The sequence below is a fragment of the Lepidochelys kempii genome, chromosome 8 (assembly GCF_965140265.1).
Source record: "Lepidochelys kempii isolate rLepKem1 chromosome 8, rLepKem1.hap2, whole genome shotgun sequence".
Classification (NCBI taxonomy): Eukaryota; Metazoa; Chordata; order Testudines; family Cheloniidae; genus Lepidochelys; species Lepidochelys kempii.
Genome location: NC_133263.1, coordinates 75,859,150 through 75,885,470, shown reverse-complemented (window position 1 = coordinate 75,885,470; position 26,321 = coordinate 75,859,150). Strand labels below are relative to the sequence as shown.

The 26,321-nt window shown below is 40.4% G+C and overlaps 1 protein-coding gene across 15 annotated transcripts in view; it reads right to left on the bottom strand.

Annotated features, from left to right (window-relative positions):
• Positions 1–26,321, bottom strand: part of ZNF644 (zinc finger protein 644) — a 77,397-nt gene that overhangs the window by 19,117 nt on the left and 31,959 nt on the right. For 3 of the 15 annotated variants that reach the window (XM_073357102.1, XM_073357101.1, XM_073357100.1), the window contains exon 3: positions 1,677–1,775. The exons of 9 other annotated variants lie outside the window; for them this stretch is intronic. The gene's annotated coding sequence lies outside the window, so the exon portion shown is untranslated. Of the gene's footprint in view, positions 1–1,676; positions 8,299–8,318; positions 9,841–17,300; positions 21,876–26,321 lie in introns of those variants that run through there. 3 more of the 15 variants (XM_073357098.1, XM_073357097.1, XM_073357099.1) reach the window with 3 other exon arrangements.

Here is a 26,321-nt window from a genome sequence, read left to right as displayed (position 1 = left end):
ATTTGTGCAATGTTAAGGTTGCAAGATAAAGCATTAAAAACAAACTGAAAGTTCAAAAAGTTAAGTTTGAGATAACAATATTAACTTAGCCACATTACACAGCCTGTATACTTTTTGATATACATTAACATTTTCCAAGGAAAAGAAACAGTATTTCCTATGTATTTGCAATGGGCAGACAGTAACCTTAATTTGTGGAATTTCCAAAAGTGCTTACAACCTGATCTTGCATCCTTAACACCATTTCCCCCTTCTAATGTCCTACAGTTTGTATTTGTTTAAAAGGGAAAATATGGTGGAAACTGGAACTAACTGGCTTGTGCAGCTTAACACCAGCAGAACTTTTAAGGCCCCCAATCCTGCAAACACACATTCTTAACTTTACTATGGGGAGTAGTTCCACTGTTTCCAGTAGAACTACTCACAGTAGTAAAGTGGTTGCAGAATCAGGGCCTAAATACCTTGTTCCATATCTCTTGGGTTTGCACACCTTACAAATTTCATTGGCTTTGCACTTGTCAATTTACAGAAATTTTCTATTATATTCAGTGTGTAGTTTTCAATGGTTAGATCTTAATTAAATCAACACCAACTTTAAAATAAAGTAAGAGCAACAGTGCTCAGTGAGGATATTTGCTAGTATTTATTTTTTAAAAACAGAAAAAAGGATCTCCCTCTGTGCCAAATTGTCCGCCAGTCATCTATTTATACAACATTTAATCTCCCAATTAAAAAATGATCATGCAGGTAAAAAGGGCAGGAAAGAATTATTAACAAAAAATACTGAAAATACAATTTATAAGTACATTAATGTGGATTACAAAGCCAACGGAGAGTTCATCTTTAGCTGTTTACTATAAACATTGTAATCTACACATTAATGGTTTCAGACACAAAACTACAGTTGGAAAAGAATAAAGACTTCCAAGATCACTATGTTAGAATCATTTCAATGAACTTGCATCATCAGAAAAGTCAAACACTTCCTTTAGCATCTGCAGAGTTAATCAAGAGAGCTTGTTCTGTATCTGAAAGCATCACCCACTTCAAGGTATTTGCCACAACAGACCCGACACTTACTATGGAACAACTTATTAAAACCTTTGTTCTGGTGGTCAAGGAACATCCCAGTACCAGAAAGAAGAAAACAAAAACCTAATTTCTAGTCTATGAGCATTGATGTAAACATGGCAAAGCACACTGAGTATATAGACAGACTTGGGTTATTTGAATCAATTAATGAATTTAAATGTGTCTTGCAAGAGAGAGGAGAAGTTGGGTGTCAGTCTTTCACTACTTCCTTATGCTATGTAAAGTTGGCCTGAAAATTTTTTCCCTCCTTCCTCCGCACCCTCCCTCCTCAACTCCAAAAATATTTTTTCTTCTGCTTGGTTTAACATTAGAATTTCCAGCCCCATTTAGAATGGAACACTCTGCCAACTGGAGAGCAGGTGTAATATGACATCTCAAGGGTACAAACAGTGAAAGTTAAGCAACTGAAAGGGAGAGAGAATTTTAAAGGTGTATCAAACTAGGCACCCAAAACTTGAGGTAGCCCAAATCACTAAGCACTTTTGAAAATTTTGATCTTTGTTATCTGTTTGTTGTTAACACATATTTAACTTCAATTATTAATTAACATTTTGAATAAAGAAAGCCTCTGTTAAAGTCATCACCTAGTCTCCTTCAATTAAAGCGTCACAACAAACATCCCTGGCTCCTCCCAGTGGTCCTTCAACAAAACCAGAGAAGACCACACTTGACATCCCTTTTTCCTAAAATTAAAATTAAAAATAAAAATCAAGCAGTAAGTTAAAGAAAGCACACTTTCATCTTATTAACAAATCAAAAAGTAGTAAAATGGACCCATGCTGTCTTTTTTTTTTTTTTTTTAATCCTTTATAGTTCACTCTAAAGACAATCTCCTCCTTCTGACACAAAGCCATCAAATGCCAGGCCTCATGGAAAAGCAGCTGCTATGCTACTTATATTGGAGCCAATTTACCGAGAAGGAAAAGCACAGATTTACCAAGCTACACTTAATTTTGTCCCTCTCCCCCCAACAACGCTTTTTTACGATCTTATTTTCCTCGCGTAGTTATTCTGTACCACCTTATAAAAACTAAACTGGGCTGAAGAGCGTGAAGAAGAAAAGATAATACAAGTACGGTTGTATAATGCTTTCCATTACAAGCAATATATAGCAAAAGCTTTTCTTCACTGTATCAATATTCAGAACAATTCAATAAGTAATATAGCATTACTCATAGCAGTGTGCAGTCACAAATACATAAAGTATACTTTAATGACACATCATTTAAACAGGTAAGACAAATCTAGTTTAAATGGATTTATGCCATATCCTTAAGTAAACTTAACGAGACAAAACATCAATTTTTAATCCTTCCATTTCTCCAATTTTCAAAATTCTATTATATGTTGAGATTAGCAAATTTCCACAGTAATTAAAAGACTTATAATAAGATCATATTCAATGTTATCACCCTAAAATGGCGATAATGCAGCACCCAGCAGGAGTCTTTACATCACATACACAAGTTAAAAATGGGTAGCACAAACATGTACTACAAAGCAGTAGTGCAAATGTCAGTTAAAAGAGAAGCAAACTAAGGATGCACCACAGTTTCCCTGTCCATTTTCTCATGGAGTAAGTGTAAAATATTGAACTCTCAATCATATCAGGTTATTCAACCATTCTGAAATAGAGTTTAGAGATTTCATCTTTTAAAGTTATTTATGCTGAAAAGATTTGTATTTTTCTCATCTTATTATATTCACAGAGGTAGACAAACGTATGCTCAGTCAATTTGAGAGCCTATATTAGTTTTTCTCAACAGGAAGCAATGTTGCTAACGAAGTGGTAAATTCAGTGTTAATGAGTGGCTTCACTGTTACCACCTCTTGAAGTAAAACCTTCCATGTTCCATGTTCCACCCATCTGTTCTGGTGTTAGGGGCTCAGAGAAAGAACAGACGCTTCCCATTTAAAGCAACTTCATTGGTACCCCCAGAACAGCAGGGTGGCAAACTGAGAATATCATGTCTGCTTGGAGATTGCAATCCTCATTATCAAAAATGGCTTCATGAAAACTTTCCACAAGTTCAGATGAAGACACAAAACCATACTGTTGCACACGTGAAATTGTAAATGCATAAAGACTTTAGTAATCTATAGGGAGTATTTAATTTTATTAAAATTATGGAACATGGAAATATTACAATCCAACCACCTCCAGCTAGAAATTTATTTTAATGCCATGATGAACAACAGTTTAATTATATCAGATATTTTTATTTTTCATAAATTACTTCAGGTGTTATAGGTTTATGAAGATTGATAATGAGTCAGAGAGGGCTCGATCAAAATTGATAAGAGTCTTTCCACAGACTTCAGCAGGCTTTGGATCAGGCCCCCAATGCATACTACTCCAACACTAAGATGTATCAGATCATTTTAAGCTAGTTGTAGCATTCTCCCACCTATGAACAAAGTGTTGGTGCCAATTAGCTGGCACCAAAGGATGAAGTAACTATGTTTGCAATGATTTTAAATGTCTTTTTGTGAGTGTATTGGCAGGCGAAGATTTGAGGCTGAAATTCAATACTTAAACCTATTGGACTGTACTTGAATACTACAACATACAATCACCCACTCTGATATCCTGAAACGGATGCAATAAAACAATACGCAGGGCTAGATGGTTTTAAGAGTGTTTTATACCGGACTTTGAATGTCCTTATTTTTAAGAGGATGTTTATGTTTGAACCTCAAGAAGAACAGTGACCTACTGAAGTGTAATCTGATCCAAGGCACTTTCAAAATTAGATGCATCAATAGAGCAATTACGATTTAGCCAAGATTGTGTATTATTCTTAACATGCATTCATAGCACACACCTTTAAAAACTTCATGCTGTACACTGTACCACGAAAGCATATAAACAATACAAACTGATCCAAAGGCACAGTAGTAACCTGTAAATATACTTACTGTACTTGCACAGTACTAGCCACTTTAATGTGTCAGGATTTAAGTCACCTATTCCTTTGCAAATGCTGAATGTATACAGTATTTCGCCCCCTCTCCCTCATGTTAAGCATTGTCTCTCTTTTTCTAAGATAGAGAGCTGAGCTAATTTCAATTTTTTTTTTAAAAAAGGTACAACTTCTGGCTAAAATCTTGTATAACAAGTCATTTAGATTGCAGCAATGCCTAAAATATGGTAGTATTTTACAAACACAGAATGACACAGTCCCTGCCTCAAAGAGCTTACACAATATATACCTACAATATCTGGCTAATAAATATTGATAAATTACTACAGTAGTGCTATCATCCAACTGTATATAAGTACTGGGCCAAATTCAGTTACATCAGTAGAAGTCTGGAATAACTCTGCTGCTAGTAGCAATGTTACTCCAGATTTACACCACCACAACTATTTATTGTATTGAGTTACTCAAGATTTACACCAGTGTAGTCAAGAGTAGAATATGTCCCATTGCTTAGCTAACCAAAACAATTTGTCCCCCCCTACTTTATTTATAAATGGACATTTAAAAAAATAATAAAACCACTAACTCTTCTTAAATATCTTGTTTGCAATATTTAACATAAAACATCTCATTTTCTGAAAAATCCTAATGAGTTCTGCAGCTATAACTGCCTGTAGCTAGATACTATAAGCCTTTAAAAAAAAAAGTGCAAAGGTCAGATCTGTCTTCAAGATGACAGATCATCACTTAAATGCCTCAAGCTAATCTTATTGTCTCAGAAATCTCAAACATCAGTATTTTTGCAAACTATCAGCACTTGCTATAACACCCTTACTACACTACATCTTGAGGTTAGTACAGAAGAAATGAGGTGATAATTGCATATTAACATAATTATTCTGTAATCCCTCTGAGCAAGCTTCCTAGGTCACTCAGTAATTCAGATTAGATGCAACCTTCCTGTCATCAAATCTATGCTGTCCACTTTCTGTTCATTAATAATTCTTTTTGATAGAAAATTAACTTAATTCCATTCTTTTATGTACATTATTAATTGTATTTATTACAAGTAGGTTAATATTTCTTGAGTACTTATTTCATAATGACAACCTTTGCCATGTAATACTGTCACACACCGAATTATAATATTGCTCTCCTTCCTGGCTAGCTCACTACAGAGCTAAATATATTGTACTGTTGCCTGCTAGCACCGTTATAGTTAGAGGCTTGTCAATTTCTGTTATAACCCCTCTATTTTACAGGCATTTGCAACATACTCAAAAACACACTGGAGCTGAAAGTCAGAACAACAGGATTTAACCAAATTCATAAAGAGCATAAAATGCTTTCCCACAGCTAATATAAATTTTCATGCAAAAGCTACAAGTACAAACTTAAATGAGATAAAACCATGCATCTTAAAGTGACATTAACATTAGACATGTTTAATAAGGCCATAGGGTTTGTTTGTTATTTTCTGAAACCCTGATTAAAAGGGACACTGGAAAGTAGGTGGCCCCCAAAACTGAGCCAATTTAAAGGTGAGCTAATTTTATTCATCCTGTTTATACAATATCAAAGAGAGAAAACAAGCCTGTCAGCACAGTTTTAATCCTATATAAACCCAGCACACTGTTGTTGTTTTTTTAAACAGACACATGCACAATCTTTTCACAGGAAATATGGATCCACCATTTAGCAACAGGAAAGGCACTTAAAATTCTGCACCAAGTTTTCGCTTGTGCCTCTGTTGTCACCCAAGAGTGAAGCCTTGAAGAAAAAAGACTACTACCTAATATTTATATCAACTGTTTATTTTGAATGTACTTACTAAAATGCATAATTTTACATACAGAAACGGTCTCTCACACACACAGAACCCCTATATGACTGGGAGACAAGATGGTAGAGCCAAAGAACAGCTTTTCAAGAAAGGAAGGGCAGAAACAGAAAATTTAGTCTGCTGGCTCTTTGGTTCTGGGATCAGACAGGACCGCAGTCAGAAGAGGGGCCATATGCAGCCAGAAAGCATAAGCCTGAAGACCATCAATGAAGACAGAAAAGTAAAGATGATGGGTGAGAGAAGAGAAAGAATGACCAAGAGACGCTGTTCTAGTCTGGAAGCTATTTTTTCCTAAAGAAAAAAGCATACAGGAGAACTGGGGAAGAAGGAAGAATCACAGCAGGCAAGAACTTATTACTCAGAGAATGAAATTAAAAAGATAAGATAGGAAAAACGAAAAAATACAGGAGAGAAGAGAGGAAGAAAAGATGCACGATTTTGGGGTTGATTTTTTGGGTTTTATATTTTCTCTCTCTGGCCAACGTACCATCTCAATCAAAGTAAAATTTGAGACAACAGGGAAAAAGAATGTTAAACTTATGCAAACAAGAGTCATTACTTCATATTATTATAGCTGAGCACGTAAGAACTCATATTGTTTGAGGGGGGTTGTTTCAATGAAGCTAATTGCCATACCATGTTCAAGCACTGGTTTGGAACAAGACTGAAAGTTTAAGACCTTTTAAAAAATGAAAGGGCATAGAAAGAAACAGAGATGATGAGAAATTGGTATTAACTTGCCAACAGTCAGCCTGGAGGGAGACAGCCTGCTCCACCAGTCACCAACAATGTTAGCAGAAGCCAGCCAGTCACCCAGCAAAACATTCAAATGGTGTAAAGCAAGAACAAAATCACTTGACTTTAAGTGCATTTTTTGGATGCTAGCAATTCTGGGTATTCATATCGTTGGATATATAACAATATATGTAACTGTTGGATATATAACTGATTATAAGTTTTAACTGGTGCTTTTGAAGGAACAGTTTAGCAGTTCTGGTTCTCTGCCTTTTAGAGCAATTCTGACTGCTCTAAAGGCAGAGAACCAGATTTCTCTAATTTATTGCTCCTTATGTAAGGCTTCACAGTGCTTTTCCCCCTTTTCTGCTTGTACTTACAAAGCAGATTGTTGAGAGTGTGCTCCCATACTCATGGCATAGCACGATGGATCATACCATCTCCACTGTTTATGGGCTTGCTTTGTTCAGAAACCCACAATTTACAGAATTCCAGTAAATGCAGATGTGACTTTGTTTAGCACATGGTCTGGCCCTCTTCTCCCTTGGCTACTCATGTTGAATTTAATTAAACACACACAGAGCATTCTACAACATTTAATAAAAGAGTAATGGAGGAAGACTCCTTTAAGCCCTTAACAAAGCTCTCTTTTTAAAAGGAAAGAAAAAAAACGGCGTGCCAATGGTTCTTCCTGATATTTACATGGATCGAGTGTTTTGAGTATACTTACTAAAATGCATCATCTGACACAAAGGAGTGTTCCTAAAGATCATTCAGACCTTCTCTACGTGTTTTTCATTTGTTTTTATAAATTCACATGGGTAGAGTTTTGAACCAATTATGATTACTCGTTTGGAAACAATTCCAACTTAACTACCACTATAATGAAGTGCTAAAATTAAGTTTTCCGGATGGTCTGGTGTGGCACTACTCAAGTCAGAGAGCAGAATCCAAGTCCTTGTATCTGGCTCCTTGAGTCAGCAAGGGTTGAAAGTGCTCTAGAAGCAACACAGCCGCAGAAAGAAGGAAAATGGATAATTGTTCAAGTCATTCAACTGGGACAACTGATCTGTTAACACCGAGTGACTCTGAAATCTTGTAGTATAGTGGTTGTAACTTGAGTCCTTAAGACATATTCTGGCTTTCTGGAGGCAAAATGTCTGCCAGAGAGGAGGCTATAGAGACGCAAAGTGTTCATACTATTCCTTCTATTGGAGATATACTGGGGGTGATCACAGCCCACAAAGTGGGTAGTACAGTCAGTGCAGGGGTTTTGGCATGGCAGCCAGGAAATGTGTCAATTCCGTACACTACCATGACTGCCTCAATTAGCAGAGCTTGTGAGATTAGACACCAAGCACAAAATAAAGCTGGCCCTGGTCAAACCATGACCAAAATTCAAACTGCTCCTGACCTCTGGACTCCTCCCAAGGTCCAAGGTAGAAATAATGTTTATCCTCAATAGGTGTTAATTCTCACTGAAGTGCAGTGGGCCTTGCTAGCGTGGAGAAGTGCAATTTACACCTCCATCCAACAATCAGAATATATCCAGCCCACTTCTGGATGTGTGATCTCAGATTCAGATAAGCATACCAAATGCATTTACTTGAATATACACTCCTTCATATCTGGTGATATACAGACTATCACATTATATTTAAGTACAACAGAGTCTTCTAAGTAATTAAGGTTAAAGATGACCAATCAGGCAAATTAATTTATACCATATTTGACTGCATGATGATCCAAATTTCTACCGAAACTATTTCTGAAGTATGTCATCTTCGTATCTAATTCTGCAACAAAAGCATCACATCTTAATGTATTAAGTTAATAGAAAATGATAATCTCAAAGCACTTTTCAGATAGACAATGCATTAAGACAACACTCTTGTGAGGTACAAATATCATCCCCACCTTACGGAAAAGGAACAGATTCTGCCTTGGCCAAAGAAGGGGTTGGGGAAGGAGAGGAGACTGCAACTAACTGTGATTTGGTAACCAAAATCCTTTGAACAAGACAGAAAGCATTAAAAGTCAGACAGTTTAAGAAACATAGAAAAAGCGATAGAGTGCCAACCCCCGCCTCCAAGTTTCTGAACTGGTAAAATACACCATATCCTCAGGCTCAGATCTTTCAGGAATGACAAAATGGCTTTTTACTAACCAATCAAACAACAAAAGAAATTCACCTTTCAGTGAGAATATACATGAGAAATTTCATGCCCAAAGCATAATTATTTGTTCAGAAAGTTTTAAGTACCGGAAAATAGGTGCCTATAATGAAATTGCTTCCTCAAACGCACTTATCAGAATACTAGCACATATTTTCTTCTGAAAGTGAAAGAATTGAACCATTTGTCAAAAATAAATTTCTGAAAGTTCATTTCTGACTGAAGATGGGATTGTGAGATTTTTTTACCATCTATTACCCTGAAGGAACGCAGGTTCATCATAGGTCAGAGCTGAAGCATGCTTATCTTACACTTATAGAAGCCAAAGCATATGAATTCAAGATCCCTGATAATACCCTTCTTTTAAATTTTGGAAGCAACGATTGATTAGATAAATAAAAAGCCCCATGAATTTTTCCCTGTGCATCATTTTAAAATTAAAGTATTTAAATAAGATAAACTAGTAATGAAAGTGAAATCTCAATTTCAAAAGTAGCACATTATGCATATGGCAAAAATGTACTGTTAAAATACTATTTCATGTATCATTATTTGTATTACCCTAGCACGTAGGAGCAGTAGTCACGGATCAGGAACCCATTGGGATATTAAAAAGATCATATGATTTCATTATGAACGGTAAGACTTTTATAGTGAGTTTAGTACCTATGAAAGATGCCTGATTGACAACACTGTAATCTGAATTCCTATTTTACTACAGCTTGGATGGCAACAGCGCAAGCTGACCCAAGCCCCCAGAGTGTTCAATTCTGTTCTATGAGGGACCATCAGGTGTCCACATGTATTCAGTGCTTGATGACTCTACTGAGATTGCCAACGAGTGTATCAATGGCAGTGGAACTTCACTAAAGCTACTGCACTAGAGAGTTTACAGCTGCTTAGCTATACCGATACAGCTGTGCTGCTGTAAGCTCTCTAATGTAACCACTTTAAGCCGACGGAAGAGAGCTCCTGGAAGCTTCACTATTCCAGCTCCTGTGAGCAGCGGTAGCTATGTCGGCAGGAGAAGCTCTCCAGCCAAATTAGCATTGTCCACATGCTGCTTATGTCGGTGTAACTTACGTCACTCACGGGGGTGATTTATTCACACCCCTGAGCGACATACGTTATGCTGACATAAACTACAGTGTAGACATAGCCTAATTCTCACTAAGGACTGGAAGATCATATTTGAATCATTGAATTTTCTAAGCAGCCCATGCATACAGCAATCAATGCAAGAGGAATGAGTGCATCTATAAACGGCAAGATAGAGGTCTGGAAATACCATTTTTGAAAGCATTTTTAATTAAAGCATATGAGAAGCTGTTTCTTTAGAAACCTTGGAGTATTTTGTCTTACAAAGAAAAAATTGACTTTTGGTCCTTATTCATAAATAAGTAGTAAGAGACAGTGTTGTAAACTCATGGTTATACCACAAGTCTCAGTATTTGGTGATTTTCTTAAAACCCCAGTAGTTGGACTGCATGAAAATCTTGATATTTGAATGCTTAGGATTGGTAATACTTAAGAACATATCCCCATCCTGTTGGGACCTTAAATTGGTAACCAAATTAGCTGTAACATAGAAAACTACTTCTAAAAGCCTGAAAATCTAGCTGTTAAGTACAGCTAAAGCAGCTTTTTCACAATAAGTACAATTGCTTTAAATTTTCTCCAGCAAACTCTCAACGAAGTCAGAGCCTTTAAAGTTTTACTCTAAAAAGAATGAATTCTTTTCAACTTAAGCATGTATTATGTATGCCCCATTAAGAAAATCAAATTATTTGTAAAAGGTAAGAGAGCCTCAAGCTAATCAACACTATGGATTCAGTTTAGAATAGTGAAACTCCAGAAACAGGAAATTTGCTTGTCTGCACTGAAACTTGTTTAGTATGCACCTTTGTCACATGACTATCTTTAAAATGAATATATTTTTGCAGTGGCAAATAACCAGCAGTTTCCTCTAGCTGTGATTCAACACTCATTAAAGCTGTTAAGTTTTTGCTTATTACATACTCAGTTTTAGAGTTTCATTTACTATTGCAGAGACATCCGTTTAGTATAAATTTCAATGATTTAAAAGCCACATTAATAGATTACAGAACACAAAGTCCATATGTTATACAAAGCTTCCATTCCTCAGATTATTATTTTTTTAAATTACCAATGAGAGATGGATTTTTATGTGGTATTTGTCAGCAACTGATCACCACCACACACCAGCAAAAGAAATTAAGAACTCAAGTTCTCTCAAGAAAACAGTATACTCCGAACACGCATAATACAGTGTTCAAGACCATACAGACTCTCTAAGGTCAGAGAGGTTATATGCATTTGGGGGAGAACTGGTGGAGAGGGGATACACATTTTAGTTTGATTTTTTTGGTCCTAAAATAAAGTGCTATTTTCCAGGACACAGTATATCCCAGCCATTCTTCCAGCTGCTGTGTTTCAGTGCTCTCTCCCTAATGTCCCTTCACTTATGCCATGTCTACACTACCACTTATGTTGGCAAAACTTATGTTGCTCAGGGGTGTGAAAAAAACCCACTCTCCTGACTTACATAAATTTCACCAGCGCAAGTGGTAGTGTGCACAGTGCTATGCTGGCGGGAGAGTTTCTCCCGCGGACTATAGCTACAGCTGCTCGTGGAGGTGGTTTTATTATGTCAATGAGAGAGTTCTCTCCTGTTGGCATAGAGTAGCTACATGAGTGATCTTTGTAAGCTTGCTCGTGTAGACCTGTTGGCCAGCCTGATACTCTGTTCTGGTCCATGTGCTCTTGTCAGATGTCAGGCCAAGCACGACAGAAAGCCTCAGTGGAAATCTCAGTCACCAAGAAAAGTTAAGTACCTATCCTAATCTTTCTTACTCTGCATCTTCTATTATATCATTGACTTACTACCTCAGTTGACACTACACTGGAATCCTACCCACTGCATTCTTCTACCATCTCATACTTCTGATTCTTCCAGGCCTTACACTTAAAAAATGAGAGCATGCTGCAGTGCAGTACCAAACAATATGGATATCGAAGCGTCAGGGTGGCTGATTTATGTATCTCCTACTTCAGTCCTCCCATTCAGTTTTGTTTGTTTGGGCTTTTTTTTTTTAAATTCCTTAATCTAAAAATAACATATTTGGGTTGACAGCTGCACAGCCCAGGATATTTTTTTAAAAGTTAGAAAAAAAGGGCCCCATTATTATGGAGCAACACTAATTAAGGTGAAAACAAGCTTTTTAGAGCATTTTCCTGTGTATTTCATTGCCACTGAATATGCTGCAGAACTCACTCCTTGACAAACCTTCCAAAAATGAAATGAATATAAATTATGTAGTGTTGCCTTCCTCAGTTTTCAGGCAGTCTGAAGCAATGTATTTAAGATAGAGAAGAACTGCCCCCATTCAGCATTATGGGGTATTGTATTATAATCACAGAAGCGTAGGGCTGGAAGGGACCTCAAGGACCCATCAAGTTCATCCTCCTGTGTTGAGGCAGGGCCAAGTAAACCTAGACATCCTTGAAATGCTTCTCTAACCTGTTCTTAAAAACCTCCAATGATTCAACCTCCTCATTCTATTTCAGAATCAAAGGTCAACATTTTTAACTGTCACTGCTGATCATTTCAGTAGAAACATCCAGTTAATATGTTTATCCCAGCAACTCAAACGACTCTGAGTGCTAAAAGCCCCAAATCTTCTCTATCCAGCTGCCAAAATGTCTAGTTTCTCAATGATCCCTGCTGAAATTACATGGAAACTCATGAACTTTCTTGTGTAGAGGATGATGTGTCCCACAAACAAATGAAGTTACCAAATGGTTAACAGATAGGCTGAAGGTTTCGAGAGTTATAGTCTAATATTAAAACACAAAGATGTGAACAAAATACATCTAAGTACTGCTGACACTAAGAATGTTAGAGAATTGTGAAAGCCGCCTCCTGCTTTCACGTGCATTCGAATGTTAAGTAGCACTACTTTTAACAAAAATGACATCCGACTGGCAGAACAGAAACATTATGTCTTCAGTATTTACAATAAGGGCCAGATTTCCAAGCATTTTCAGCACCCAGCAGTGCCCACTGAAAAAAAATAGGAATTGAACACTTCTGAAAAATCTGGCCTAACCCTTCTCCTGAAATACTGGTTCAAACTGGGGAGGTGGAGTGCTTTTGAAAATCCAGACTTTTTTATACAGCAGGTGGATTTTTGAAAAATATTGTAATTATTATTTAATTATGAAGCAGCTTCAAATGTTCTATATCAATGGCACACAGAGAATAAAGGAGAATTATCTTCTATGTAGCAAAAATGTTTAGTCTATTTAAAAATTTATTTTCCACCTCAACCCACACCCAACCAAAAGCTGATAATTCTCAAATGGTTTGGGGCTTGTTTGTGTTTATGTTTAGTTCTCACCTTCATCAACTGTAACACTTTCTCAAGATAAACTCTTGTTCTCTTCACTATTATTTCATAGACATATAGACTTTTCAGGCCAAAAGGGACAATCACAATTTAGTCTGATCCCACCCCACATCTAAACACAGACAGTAGAATTTCACCCAATTATTCCTGTATTGAGCCGAATAACTTGTGGTTGAACTAGAGCATATCTCCTAGAATGTCTTATTCAGTCTTTATTTAAATATTCCAAGGAATGGAGAATTTATCACAATCCTTAAACTGTTGGTTAATAATCCTTATTTAAAATTTATATCTTCTTTCCAGTTGGAATTTGTCCGACTTCAACTTTGTGCCACTGGATCTTGTTATGTCTGACTGCTAGAGCTCTCTCGTATCAGACATCTTCCCTCTTTTGAAGTACTTAGCATGATCAAGTTGTCTCAAATATCTCTTCAATACCCTACATAGACCAAGCTCCTTAAGTCTCCCACGGTAAGATTTTCCAGACCATGAATCATTCTGGTCAATTTTGACTTCCACCCTTCATAACTCTTACTTGTACACTTCATTTCTCCTCCAAACCTTTCTCTTATGCTCCCCTCTACCTAGATCAATTCCTTTCCTTCACGTTAATTTCAGATGCTGAAGCATCCTCTTTCTTTAAAAATCTAAAACCTTGATATCTTATCATCTAGGTTTTCCTTTCCTCATTATCACCTGGCTCCTTTCATTCAGCCTTCAAATATTTTTTATTTCACTTATGTCTAGAGTAACTGACAGACAGATCAGTATTTTGGCTACAAGTGACTTTTTATCATTAAAATTCCATTTTATTAAGTATTTGCATTTCAAACAAAAATGTTTGGTATTGACTTTTTTTTTTTTTGCTGTCTATTCTTCTCTTCCAGTAAAATTCTCAGCCTTTTCTTTCTTCCTTCCTTGTCCCACTGTCTGGAGCCATCATCTCCAAAATATTAAATAAGTTATGCTATTTCAATTGAAGTGACTGAATGAAAACTAAAAGAAATACTGTAAATGAACAAGTGATCATAAGACTAAAGATTCCTTAGGTGATTAGCTGATAAACAGAGGAAAACATTGTACATTTAGGGAAATGTCATCATGTTAGTAGCAAAATTACAGTAGGGTAGAATTCCTTTAAGTACACCATCCCCAAAACAAAGTAAATTAATAGGTTATTACACAATGAAGGGCGCACACCAGTTCTTTAGCTTTACAGTTAAACATTGCCCAAAGTTAACACTTAAAAAAAAAATCACGTCCCTTTAATTATACATTTTAAACATTCTAACTAACTTCTCCATAAAACGGTCTTTGGGACATAACAATTAAAAGCTTTTATTTACGTTAAATAAAAGTCTCTTGCATTTCTGAACACATTGCCATTCTTTCCTATTTTAAAATAAAATTAATGCAATTCCTGTATCCTCTAATCTGTAATTTTAAAGAGAATTAAGGCCGTTTTCCTTTTGAAGCCAAGTACTGCCACCAAGTGGTGATCACATTCTTTAACCAACAATTTGACAGAGTACACAAAAAAACAGAGAACTGAAAACACTTATTTTTTCAAAATGAGCACAAAAAATTATTAAAACCATGCAAGTAGCTCAGGACAAAATGGATTTAAACATTTGTTTCATGTTCCAAAACTGAACTTTCCTTTCACTCTGAATAACTAAAGCTTTTTTCTAATACTAAAGTAATCTTTTACATATAGTGTTGTTTACTGTAGCCTTTAACCAGTACTTCCATAGCTATGAACAAAAATAATTTAAAATCTTATATTCATACTGAAAGTTACTAATGTATGATAGAGCAGTTATGTCCTTCAGAGTTTATAGTAAATTTAATTTTAGTAGTTTGTTAAATTTTGATTTCTGTAAGAATTTAGATGTTAATCTCCATGGGACAGACACTGTCTTCCTCCGATATGCATAGAGCAACAAGTATATTGTCAAAATTTAAACAGTAATAAGGATTAAGATGCTCTAGTAAATCTATCTAAATCTAAATTCTTTCACTGGAATTAATGAAAGTCAAATAACTCTGAGAGGGGGAAAATTGATTTTTATTATTATTTCTTACATTCCGTTACACACTTTCAAGAACACACTTTTCAAAGGACAATCCAGGGAGGGCTTGCTTACATTTAAGGCTAGCACTCACCCAACCATTACTGAAACTTTTAAAATATATAGTCTTGTATTTGTATATATCTTCTTCAGCAACCTATACATCAAAGAAGAGTTTTATGGCTCTTTTCAGTAGATATTATTTCATGACTTCTCTTCAAGCTGTCTGATCATGCTGCTGCAACCAACAGGCAAGTCATATATAAGACTTATTTTCACAGTAGTTAGTTTTTATAGGTAGTGTGAAACTGAGTTCTCACAGTGGAAAACATTCATATTCAAAAATCCTAACAGCTTTTTGTTTACTGCAAAGTTGATTGAATAGAATCTAAGTTATTTAATATTTATATTGTTATAGTGCCTAAAGGTCACAACCAGGTTGGTAAGGAAATGTAAGAAATCAGCTCAATTGGATTCTTGACAAGAACATTTCCCAGATTTGTCAAAATTTGCAGTCAGCTTGTGCGTAAGTCCAAAAGTACAAGTTCTGAAAGATTTTCATATAATGCACAGAAAGATGATAAAATCAGGAGCACAAAGACAGAGAATTTGCATGTCAACAGCATGCTGTCACAGAATGAACTTCCCTACAGCCAACTTAAGAAATTTTTAATTCAATTTTACTGAAGTTTGTCATGGTTTTGTAACAAGTTACACATCTTCTGATTTTTGGAATTTTTCGAAGTGAAGTTCCATCAAGTTAAAAACTGAAAAATCTTTCTTCAATGTGTTCTGAAACATACCTAGCTACTTGTGACACTTTCTTTGGTTGATAGTGATTGTTGTAATCACGAAAATTCATGACAAAATTTTGCCATTTTGCTCTTTGAAAGCAGGTTTTTTCAAACTGAAAAAAATACAGCCCTAGTCATATTTTATAGGTAACTGGATACTGTATTGGTACAACTGATAAACTTAAAAATACAATGAAGTAAAATTGATGATCTGACGAAGCCACCCACCCTCCCCCTCACCAAGATCCATCTTCCCTAAATTAGGAAGACTTTTTACTCCTCAATGGGAGGTGGCACCAATCAGCACTTTTATTTTCTTCTCTGGCCCCTAGCACTCTACCAGCATGCTGTCCTGTCCAATCTCATGATGTGCCTTTCAATAGGGAACCTTTTAAGGGCAAACCCTCCCTCCTATATCCCACTGTACAATACTAGACAGTGACTGACATTTAGGGAAGTCCTTTGCACCTGTCCTGGGGCCTGCTCCTTATGCTCCTAGTTCAATAGCTGTGCTCTTCAATGATCATATGTATTTTTAATTTATAAATAAATGCCAATTCTAGGCAAGGCCAAGAAAGTAAAGATTGGAAGCTAAAAATTTGGCAGTTGGAGGGGTGGGGGTGAGGTTGGGGTTCCCTTACAGTATGATCCAACATACTGAATGATTAGGAAAGGAACCAAATTTATTTTGGAAAAAAATTGAACACTATCAGATGTCTTTTACAGTAAAAGAGGAATATCAGGTTGTAAAAGAGGAATAGGATAAAAGACAAAGGGAATCGTGATACATAAGAGCACCCAATGTGTCTCTTCATTGCCCAATAGGCATTTGGACTATATTTAGTTTAAGGTAAAATAATTGCATAAATCAGTTTGCTTGTCAAACTATTTTAAGCTTACTAGACTAGATACTTCAGTTCTCACACACACACAATCTAGTTGGAATCTTCCAGAGGAAATAAAAACAGATGTATTACTTTAAAGTTTTTTTTATTGCTCAAGTAAAAGAAAAGTTGGAAATTTGGAATTCTACAACTTCAGACTACAACGATCAAAACTTTAGGATACATGAATGCACAGAACACTAACTGTTCACCAAGTCCATCCTCTGCTTTATAGTAAATATATCTTGCTATTTGACAAATATACCAAGCTAAGTATTTTTATGTCATTACTGTACACTGTATTAGGTAAGCCAAATCTGAGAGAGAGATCTAAGAAAGAACGGTTACTTACCTTCAGTAGCAGTGGTTCTTCAACATGTGTTGTCCACACTGATTTCACCTCTGGTGCGCATGCACCATGCGCACAAGAGCCAATTCTTTTTGGTTAGCAGTGTCTACTGGAGTCACACCTGTATTATGGATGTCCTCGCACTCTCCCCTCAACTCCCTCAAGGGCATAAAGGACATAGCTGGCCCAGCTATTTCTCATTTCCTTTGAGGTTACAGAATTCTGTAGCTCTGACACATGAAAGAAACAGGGAAGAAGGGCTGATGGTGGAACTCTATGCAGACTCAGGGACTCAACAACAGTGAGCCACAGCCTGGCCTTGACCCTTCACAACCAACAGGGACTGCGATTGGGGAGCTCTGTCTACAGAAAGGGATCCTTCCCAGACAGTAGAGACCCATGCCAGCCCAGGAACATATCTTCAGATCTTGTGTGTTTGGTTTGGGGATTTTTGCAGTATTGTTCATCTGCCATTCAACCATGGCCCTCACCACACATCTCTTCTGCACGCTACCACCCATCCTCATCCTGTTGACTCTTCCCTTTCCCTCCCACTGGGTCCATCTTCCTTTCCTGGTAAACTTCACCCCTCTACAATTCTTCCTACCACCTTACTTACTTCCTCTTCACCCCAACCTGCCCCCTCCTCCTGCCAGCGCAAATCCAGGTATCACATCCAATTTGCCCTCCTCATCCTTGGTGACATTTGCCCCAACCCTGACCTTTTCTCCACCCCCACCATCACCTCCAGTCTTCTTGTACTATCATTCCTAACCTCACACCCATCCCCTTCCTCCCATTCTCTTCCTGTCATTTCTAAAAACATCAGTCATTCAGGACCTCTTCCTAGCTCACTCACTCAAGCTCTTGGTTCTCACAAAGATCTGGATCCCTCTGTCTGACCCTGCCTCTGCAGTCACCCTCTTATGGAGGCCCCTCCTTCTCTCACATTCTCTCAAATCATTGTGAGGGTGTTGAGATTCTCCTCTCCTGATCCGGCTGCCATTTTCAACAACCCTCCTCCTCCCTTACCAATCTCTTCCCTCTTTTGAATAAAACTGTATCCGATTCCTCTCCTCTCCCCCTCCATGTTGCTGGCAGCTGCCATCCATTCAACTCCTCATCAGCCTTCTCCTCTGATTTCAACTCCTGGCTCTCTCACTTCTTCTCCTCGCAGTCTCCCACACTCATCCGCAGCAACTTCAACTTTTGTGTTGATAACATATCCGACCCCATAGCACCTCATTTCCTTACCCTCACCTCTTCATTTGACCTGCAGCCCTGATTCAGCTCTCCCATGCACCAAAAGGGCCATTCACTTGACATGTCTCCAGGCAGTGGCCTCTCTGTTGTTGAATTCTCCCTCCCCGACCATCACCTGCTCTCTTTCAGCACATCCAACAGCCCCCATGCCCTATCACCCTGCTTTTCAATGACTTCTCTCCTCCCACCACGCTCTTCTGAATAACTGCATGCACAAACAATATTCAACTCTCTATGAGGAGGTCTCACAGATCTACCTCTCCAGACCTGTCTCCTTCTGTCCATCTAAAATATTTGCCCATCTCTTTAGCATCTCTTCATGGCAGTCTAGCTTTCAACTCAAGCTCAACAGCACTCTTAATCTTTCCCCCAAAACCCTCCTCTCCCACCTCCTTTCTCCCTCACTGGACTTTTTAAATAGTCAGCCCAATAATATGTAGGTGAAATATAGGTGTGAAATTGGATTGATTTCAGCCCCGTAAAGTGGAAAAGAAAAGACCAGTTACCTTTTCCGTAACTGGTGGTGTTCTTCGAGTGCTTGCTCATGTCCATTCCATATTAGATGACTCCAGAACAGTACCCCTGGAGGTAGGTAGAAGTTTGCAGACGTGTAAGACTGCAACACAGCTCTGCTGAACCCAGCATTGTCTCTGACTGAGTGATGGCATAATGAGCAGTAAACGTGTGAACAGAGGACCATGTTGCGGCTCTGCTGGTGTCCTGGATAGGGATGTGAGCAAGAAAGGCCGAAGACTCCTGTGCTCTCGTCGAGTGGGCTTGGACAACTGGTGGCGGCGGAACCCCTGCCACATTGTAACAGGTCCTTACGCACAAGGTAATCCAATTGCAAATCCTCTGTGAGGACACTGGGTGACCCTTCATCCTATCCGCTGTAGTGATGAAGAGTTGAGTCAATTTTCAGAAAGGCTTGGTACGATCTAAGTAGAAGGCCTCCGGAAGTCCAGGGCGTGAAGACGCCTCTCCTCACTGGTCTTGTGCGGTTTGGGACAGAACACCAGGAGGAAGATGTCCTGGTTCACATGGAAGGTGGTGACCACGACTGGCAGGAAGGCCAGGTGCAGCCGCAACTGAACCTTATCTTTGTAAAACATAGTGTACAGAGGTTTTGAGGTCAAGGCTTTAATATCAGAAACCCATCTTGCCGATGTCACTGCCACCAGGAACGTGACCTTCCACGACAGATGGGAAAGGGACCAGGAACCCAGTGGCTCAAAGAGCAGGCCAGTGAGCCTAGAGAGGACCACATTAAGATCCCACTACGGGACAGGGGCCCATACCTGCGGGAAGAGTCTCTCAAGCCCCCTCAGGAATCTGACCATCACGTCATGGGAAAACACCATCTGTCCTTGGATTGGCGGGTGGAAAAGGGGAGATGGTCGCTAGATGCACTCTAATGGAAGAGTGTGCCAGGCCCTGGTTCCTCAAATGGAGCAGGTACTCCAGGACCGCCTGTATGGAAGAACGCGAGAGAGAGATGCTGTGCTCAGATGCCCAGGGAGAAAACCTCGTCCACTTGGCCAGGTAAGTCAGTTTGGTTGAGGACTTCCTACTCCCCAGGAGGACCTATTGGACTCCTTCCGAACAGGTCTGTTCCTCCAGGTTCAGCCACGTAGCATCCACGCAGAGAGGTGGAGGGACTCAAGGTTGGGGTGTAGGAGCCAGCCGTGGTCCTGTGACAGCACGTCCGGGTGGTTGGGCAGGGGCCAGGGATGGGCCGCTGACAAGCTCATAAGCGAGCTGAACCAATGTTGGGGAGGCCATGCCAGGGCAATCACGACAACCTGCACTTTGTCTCTCTCAATCTTTGCCAGGGCCCTGCTGATGAGCGGAATCAGACGGAACACATACATCAGGCTCCCTGACCATGACAGAAGGAAGGCATCAGAGAGGGAGCCCTTGCTCAGACCTTCCCAAAAGCAAAACCTGTGGCATTTCCTGTTCTGTCTGGTAGCAAACAGGTGCACTTGGGGAGTTTCCCACCTTTGGAAGGTTATGCAGGCTGCCTCTGGATGGAGCGACCACTTGTGGTGAGAGGAGACGTCCCTGCTGAGCTGGTCCGCCAGCACATTCTTGACACTGGGAAGGTGACAAGCTTCCCGGTGGATCTCGTGGCTGATGCAGAAGTCCCATAGACGGAGTGCCTCCTGACAGAGACCTGACGAGCACGCTCCCCCTTGCCTGCTGATGTAGAACATCAAAGCTGTGTTGTCCATCAGGACTCATACCACCTTGCCCGACAGGTGGAGCAGGAAGAGTCTGCAGGCCAGCCAGACTGCTCGGAGCTCTTTGATGTTTATGTGCAACTTCACCTCCTCTGGGGACCATATCCCCTATGTCTGGAGGCCACCGAGATGCACACCCCAGCCGAGGTCCAAGGCGTCCGACAGCAACTCGATGGAGTGAAGGGGGTTGTCAAACGGAGCCCCTTCCAAGACTGTTCTGCAGTTGGTCCACCATCGCAGCGAGGTAAGTAACACCTGGGGAATGGTAACAATATTTTCCACGGGGTCTCTGGACTGGGAATAGACCGTCCCCAGCCATTGTTGCACAGGCCACATTCAGAGCCTGGCATGGCGCACCACGTAAATGCATGTTGCCATGTGACCCAGGAGGCGCAGAGAGACCCTGGCTGTAGTCAGAGGGAACGCAGAGATTTTCACAATAAGGTTTGTCAACGTGTGGAATGTGTCCAGTGGCAGGAACGCCCTGGGGCGGGGCAGGTCGAGTAAAGGACCGCTCCGATGACCTCTATCCTCTGCACTGGCACTAACTTTGAATTTTTGTCATTTACCAATAGACCCAGAGAGCAGCATGTGTCCTGAAGCATCGCAATGTCCCTTTGGATGTGAGACCTGGAGCTGCCCTTGACAAGCCAGTCGTCAAGGTACATGTGAATCTGAATACCCTGGCACCCAAGGTAAGCTGCTACCACCAACATGCACTTGGTAAACACTCTCGGGGCTGTCGCCAGGCCGAAAGGGAGGACCGCAAACTGGTAGTGGTGGGGCCTCACCGTAAACCAGAGGAAGCATCTGTGTCCTTGAAAGATTGCTATGTGGAAGTACGTGTCCTTCAAGTCGAGGGCAGCATACCAGTCTCCCGGATCCAGGGAGGGGATCATAGAAGCCAGAAAGACCATGTCGAACTTTAGCTTCTTTAGGTACTTGCTGAGGTCTTGCAGGTCCAGGATGGGCCGTAGACCACCCTTGGCCTTTGGGATTAAAAGTACCAGGAATAGAACCCCTTGTTCCTGCACTTGAGAGGAACTTCTTCCACCACACCCAGCTGTAATAACCCCTTTACCTCCTGCGCAAGGAGACTCATGAGAGGGGTCCCTGAACAGGGATGGGGAAGGCGGGTGGGAAGAGGGGGCGTAGAAAGGAACTGGAGGGTATAACCCTGCTGCACTGTGCTGAGGACCCATCGGTCCAAGGTTATAGCTGTCCAGGCAGGGAGGAAGAGGGAAAGGCAGTTGGAGAACACGGGGAAAGATGGATCCGGGGAATAGTCTCTTGGGAGCACTCTCAAAATGACTGTTTGGCTGGGCAGAGGGTGGAGGCTCAGGCACCACTTGTAGCCCTTGGCTCATTTATAGGGCTGGTCCTGCCGAGGCTGACTCCCCTGGCCCTGTGGCTGCTGTGGTTTGAACCACTTACCCACCGGGGCTAGGACAGAGAGACCCAGGGTTTTTGGGGTGATGTGAGAGTCCTTAAGGCCATGCAACTTGCCGTCTGTTTGCTCCGCAAATAGGGGCTGGCCGTTGACGGGCAGGTCCTACATAGACTGCTGAGCCTCAGTGGACAACCCAGAGGGGAGCAACCAAGAGACTTGCTGCATGGAGATAGCAGAAGCCCTGGTGCGGGCAGCAGCGTCTGCCACTGCCTGGAAGGCTGCCCTGGCTGCAGTCGTGCCCTCATCAAGGATCGCTCTGAATTCCTTTTTGGAAGCCTCAGGAAGCAACCTTTCAAACTTGGCCATGGCTTGACACATATTGAGGTCATATCGGCCAAGGAGGGCTTGGTGGTTGGCCACTCTCAGCTGAAGGCTGGAAGACTAACAAACCTTTCGCCTGAAAAGATCAAGCCTCCTCGAGCCTTTATTTTTGGGGGTGGCCCCGGGTTGTGTCTGCCTCTCCTTGTGGTTAACCACCTCTACCACAAGGGAATTAGGGGCTGGGTGGGAGTATAAGTACTCATGCCCTTTGGTTGGCATGCAGTACTTGCATTCGGCCCTTTTAGAGATAGGGGCCAGGGAAGAGGGGGTCTGCCACAGGGCATTAGTGATCTTAGAAACCCCTTCATCAAGGGGTAGAGCCACCCTGGCAGGAGCGAAGGAACAGAGGACATCAAACAGGGAGTCTGCGGGCTCTTACAATTCCTCTGCCTAAATCCTGAGGTTAGAAGTGACCCTGTTCAAGATTTCCTGGTGCATCTTGGCGTCATCCTGAGGAACTGGATGAGGGGGCCCGTGAAAGCCTCATCTGGCGACGATGAGGACGATGCTGGTGCTGCGGGAACCTCCATGTCCACTGGTGGTCCAGGAGCTTGTTCCCTGGTTCCTCCTGGGCCTGCGGGGTCCTGCCCCCCAAAGTTTCCAGGATTGGAGGGGATACCAAGACTGCTGGCCTCTCCGAGGCTCCCAACACAATGATACAGCCTTTTCTCTCCATCCAAACAGCTAGAACTCTTTTTCAGTCTCTTGTAATCTTAATTACTACATGTTTTCTGAGGCCTTGAAAAATACAGCCTTGCCCTGCTCAGATCCATTCAGAATGCTACTGCAAAGATCATTCTCTAAACCCATCACTTTGACCATGTCACTCCCTCTTTGAATCCCTTCACTAGTTCCCCCTTTTATATCGCATCAAACGTAGGCTGCTTATCTTCACCTTCTAGGCCCTTTACCGCCCACCCTTACACTGCCTATTATCTTATTCATTATCACAACATGAACCCCCGCCTCTGATGCTACCCTCCACAGCCCACTTATTGCATTTTCAAACAAGCACCTTTGCGTTTTCTCCCATGCTGCCCAGTCACACTTTGAAAGAGCTCTCCGTAAACATCCAGAAAACTACCTCATTATCTTCCTTCAAATCCCTCCTTTTGCCACAAGGCCTACAAAATACTTGACAATGGTTAGGCCACCAGTATGCTGAAATCACTGGCTATCACACTGACCAATACTGTATCATTGTTTCCTTGTACTCCCATCTGTCTTTTGTCTCATGCTTGAATAGTAACCTCTTTGGGGCAGAGACTATTTGTTCTGTGTTTGTACAGCTCCTAGAAGGATGGAGTCCTGGTCCATGACTGGTGTTCCTAAATACCATGGTAATACAAATTAATAAATAATCTCACAGAACCGCAGTTACTGAAGGCAAGCAACCATTCTTTCATCTTCAGGTGACTGTCCACATGGATTCCATTTCTGGTTGTTAAAGCAGTGATCTCATAGTTACAGTTGGGTAACTAGACATCCTACTTCAAAAAGGACTGTAGCACAGCTCTACCAATGTGGGCATCTGATCCTGAAGCCTCAGCTAAGGAGTAGTGGTAGTAAAAGTGTAGACTGATCCCCACACAGCCACCTTACACATTTCTGAAATAGGGATGCTGCTTGGAGAAGTCACAGAAGCTGCGTGAGCCCAGATGGAAGGGGTCCTAATCTGCCTGGATGGATTTAATTTAGCTACCTCGTAACAGGATTTAATTCAGTTGGATGCTCATATAGACAACCTTTGATTGGATATGGCTTGACACGTAACCTTGTCTGTAGAGGCTAAAAACAAATTTGGGAGAGCTCTTGAATGGTTTTTTCCTGTCCAGGGAGTATTTCAGAGTCTCAGGGTATGTGGTTGGCTTTCCCCTACTTTGAGTGGAGCTTCAGGAAGAAAACCAGGAACTGAAACAACTGATTTAGATAATGCCTAAGAGTCAATTCGTCTTTATGGAACACCTATCAATTATAATTAACTAGCCTAACAAATAATTACACAGTATATATAGTAAGAGGACACTGCAGGGGTTTCTCTTGGTGCCACGGGCAGTAAGACAGAACCAAGGGATGGCTGCACCTGCTCTGCCTTTTATGCCATCAGGTGGGTGGACACAAGGACATCCAGGGTGCAGGCAGAGACCCAACAGACTCTGCTGTCCAAAAAAAATATAGCCTCCTACACATGGGATGTACATGCATCAGAATTAATGTGGACAATCACTCAAAGAACTACTGCTTCATTCTGCTTTTGACTAGCTATGTAGTCTTGGGCACAGCTTTCCTATATATGAAATAACAGACATATTTACCTCACAGAGTGTTGTGAAAATACTTTATAGAGTGTTTTGATGATGTTGGGAAGCGTAGGTACTATGTGCAACGTAGGTCACCATACTAAAGGGAAAGGTATTGTTGCCTTGGAGAGGGAGCACAATAGAGAAAACGAAGCTGATATCAGGTGTCAAGAATATAAGTCTGAAGAAAAATTAAAGTGTTTGGACTTACTTTCAATAGAAAGAAAAAATTTGGAGGTGATCCAGTAGGTTTTCAAATACATGAAACTGAGTAGTAAAGTTGAGAGGGAACATTCTTCACAATGGTATAGAGATCAAAGGCTTGGAGACAATCTATAATAGTTTGGATACTAGGAAAAGAAGGCTCCAACATCCCTATTTCAGATTAAAACACACACACTCACGGAAATATTAAGTACATAAGTGATTCTAATAAATTTAAATGTGTTTCTGGAAAAGAGGGGGATTTGAGAAGTAGTGTGAAAAAAGTAGAGTGAAATTAAAATAAGCCAAACAAAGCAGACAAACATCCGGACCAGATGTTTTTTGCCAGCTGCTAAAATTTCGCATGTAATTTCCTAATGTATGTCATCCCTTCTCCCGGGACCATGTGAGGTGTCCCATAATCCCAGCTGATTAATGCAGTTAAGTGTGTTCAAATAAAATTCTGATATTATTCAACCATAGAGCTTTCTGAAGCCAAATGATATCATCACTCAGATCACCCTGAGAGAGAAAAAAAAAGGAATCTAGATGCCTTCCTTCTCGAAGATTACAGGCCTGCAGGAAGCTTTCATCCAGAAAGCACAACTCTGTACAGTGCAGGTGAAGGTCAGAGCTCACTACTTCAGACTTTTCAACAAATTTGCTAGGAGCCAGAGAGGATTCTGAATGTTTTGATTGATTGTGCTCTCTGTACTGAAAATATCGCTGAACCAGTCTATCTAAAAAGAAAAGAAAAATCTCCCCCCACATTTAAGCTATTAATACACTGTATCTACCCTGTAAATCAGGAAAAAAGCAATTAAGATAATCATTATCAGGCACGAATGTTACAGGTAACAAGGGGCCTAAAAGACTTAAATAGACACTATCCATGGCCCAACAAAAATTGTCTCCCCATCCATGGTTCTTCTATTATAAACTCAATCTGGGGGGGTAAAGATGAAAAACTTTGTGGGCATAGTTTTGCAGAGTTCTGACTGCTCTAGTTTTCAAAGTCCAGCTTGAAACTGTCATCAGTTTCAGTGTTAAACATATACATGCTACTAAGATATTGGAAACATTCTTCTCTAGCTAAATATCAACATGATACAATAATCCGTCTGTTTATACTGTTTCCTCCAAACAACAGAAGATCACACTATTCAGCCCAGAGTTACCTACTCCAGTACACAAACCTAACCCAGTAGACAAATTGACATTTCAAATTCCCAGGAAGCATTCT